This window comes from Melospiza melodia, chromosome 17 (genome assembly GCF_035770615.1).
Source record: "Melospiza melodia melodia isolate bMelMel2 chromosome 17, bMelMel2.pri, whole genome shotgun sequence".
Lineage (NCBI taxonomy): Eukaryota > Metazoa > Chordata > Aves > Passeriformes > Passerellidae > Melospiza > Melospiza melodia.
This window is the reverse complement of record NC_086210.1, coordinates 16082504-16085003: the sequence shown is the minus strand read 5'-3', so window position 1 is coordinate 16085003 and position 2500 is coordinate 16082504. Positions and strand designations below refer to the sequence as shown.

Sequence of the window (2500 nt, the reverse complement as noted above, 5' to 3'; positions counted from 1 at the left end):
GGCGGGACGCCGCCGCCGCCGCCGCCGCCGCCGCCGCCGCCCGCCGCGGGCAACGGGCCTGCGAGGCGACCCCAGCCGCGCCGCCGGGGTGGCCCCCGGACCGGCGATTGATCGTCAAGCGACGCTCAGACAGGCGTAGCCCCGGGAGGAACCCGGGGCCGCAAGTGCGTTCGAAGTGTCGATGATCAATGTGTCCTGCAATTCACATTAATTCTCGCAGCTAGCTGCGTTCTTCATCGACGCACGAGCCGAGTGATCCACCGCTAAGAGTTGTCTGGCTTTCGGGCGCCGCTCAGGCCGAGCGGCCCCTTTGTCTCTCGCGCCGAGGACGCGCGGGCGCGCGCCTGGCTTCGACCGTACGAGCACACAGAGAAACGGAAGGGGAAAAAAAGAGATCGGAGAAGCCACGCTCCGAAGGGACCGCCAAGAGGCGGGGGAGCCCGCGCCCCCGACCGCCTCCCCCCGCGAGGGGAGACGCCGACCTCCACATGCCGTCCTTCGGAGGCGGCCCAGGCGCCCGGGCTCGGCCCGGCCTCCGCGCGGAGGGCCACGCGGCGCGCGCCGGGCACGCGGGGGGGCACGGCGGCCCGCCCGCTCTCGCTTTCACGGGACGACGCGCACACACACACACACGGCTCGGGCCACACGCGGCCGGGGGCGCGGCCGTCGGCCCCCGCACACGCCGGCTCCCCTTCGGCCCCCTTCACCGCGGGGCTCGCGGCGCGCCGCCGCGCCGCCGCGCGGCCGGCTCTCTCTCTTCCACGGCGGCCTCACCCCGCTCGAGACGGCACGCGACGACGGCCGTGCCGCCGGCGCGCCTTCCCGCCCGGCGGGACCGCTCCCGCCGGGCGGGCCAGCGTCCGGGCGGACGCGCTCCGCCGCCGGCCCCGGAGGCGGACGCCACCGAGACCCGAGCCGGCGTCGCCAGCGCCCGAGGCCTGCCGGACGGCAGGCCCCGCCGTCGCCGGGGCCGCACTCCCGGGGCCCCCGCCGCCCGCGTCGCACCGCCGGGGCCCCTTGCCTCGGCACGCGCCCGGCGGAAGGCGTACGGCGCTGAGCCGGGGGGCAACGCCCGCTCTCCTCGTTTTCACGCGGAGGACCGGGCGGGGGAAGCGCCCCCGCGGCCGCCCGCACGCCTTCCTACAGCCCACACGCGGCCGGGAAGGGCGACGGAGGACGCGACGTGCAGGGCCCGGGACGGGACCGCCGCCGGCGACGGCGGGCGCCCTCCGGCCGACCGTCCCCGCTGGGGGGGGACACCCGTCGAGCGGCGCCGCCGCCGCTCGGCACGGGGTCGCCCGCGCTCGCGGGCCTCCGCCGACGGAGGGCCCGCCGGACGCTCGCCCCCCGGGCGGGCGGGCGATCGAGCCGGGCGGGGGACGGCCGGCGGACGGCGCCGCCGGTGCGTTCGAGGAGGAAAGGCCGCCGAGGGGAGAGGGGCCGGACGCGCGGGACGCGGCGCCGCGCGCGCGAGACACCGCGGCAAGCGGGCCGAGGAGAGAGCGCGGCGGGCCCCGGCGGCCGCAAACCCCGCGGCCGAGGAAAGGCAGAGAGCGGGCGCTCTCTGCCGGCGTCGCCCGTTACGACGAGGCGAGCGGGTCGGCCCCCGCGGCCGACCGCGCGCCGCGGCCTCTCCGCCGAGGCCGGGCCGCGGAGAGGGGGGGGCAGGGCGCCCCTCCCCGGCGCGGCGCGGTTTACCCCCGCGCGCGCGTGCGGCAGGGACGACGACGACGACGACCACGACGGAGGGAGCGCGGCCGGCGGCCGCGGACACCACCGCAGGGGCTCGGCGGGAGTAGCTGCTCCCCACCCCTCAGTGGCGCCGCACCGCCGCCCGGCGACAACCGCCGCCGCCGCCGCCGCCGCCGCCGGCACCGCCGCCGCCACGGCGGGCCGCGCCGAGCCGCCCGAGTCTTTAAACCGCCGCCCGGCTCGCCGGCCCCCTTTCGGCACCCCCGCAGCGGCGTTTGGCGACGCCGAGGGGGGAAACCTGGGGGGAAACCGCCGAGGCGCGGAGCGCTAGGTACCTGGCCCTGGGGCGAGGGAAACGACCTGCATGGCCCCGCCGGGGTGCCTCCCCCGCTGCCGCCCTCGGGGGAGCGTCCACCGGCGGGGGCGCGCCCGCCGTCTGCCGCCACCACCGCCGCGTCCTTCTCGGGGCCCGGGGTTTCCCTCAGTAGCCCGGCGCTGCGCCCGAGAGGACCGCCGCGGCTCGGGCCGCCCCGCCGGCGCGGGGACGCGGCCCGACCGCCGAGCGCGCCGCGCCCGCGCGCGCGCGCGCCCCGAAGCGCGGCCCGGAACGCCCGGAGGGCTCGGCCCTCGGCCGCGCGAGGGGCACCGCTCGGCCCGAGAGCGGGAGCTCCGCCGGCACGGCAAAAGCCCCGCTCCCCGGTGCGGGAAGGGCCGGAGGAGCCGCCTCCCTCCGAGCCCCGAAGGCGCCCCCGCCACCCGCTCCCTCGCCATTTCCACATCGGCCGCCGACGGGTGCCACGGCCGGACG

General features: G+C 80.2%; 1 non-coding gene across 1 annotated transcript; it reads right to left on the bottom strand.

Annotated features, from left to right (window-relative positions):
- Positions 1 to 119: 119 nt before the first annotated feature.
- LOC134426221 (5.8S ribosomal RNA) lies at positions 120 to 272 on the bottom strand. Its single transcript, XR_010029926.1, has one exon. It is a non-coding gene; the product is annotated as a 5.8S ribosomal RNA (ribosomal RNA).
- Positions 273 to 2500: the final 2228 nt, after the last annotated feature.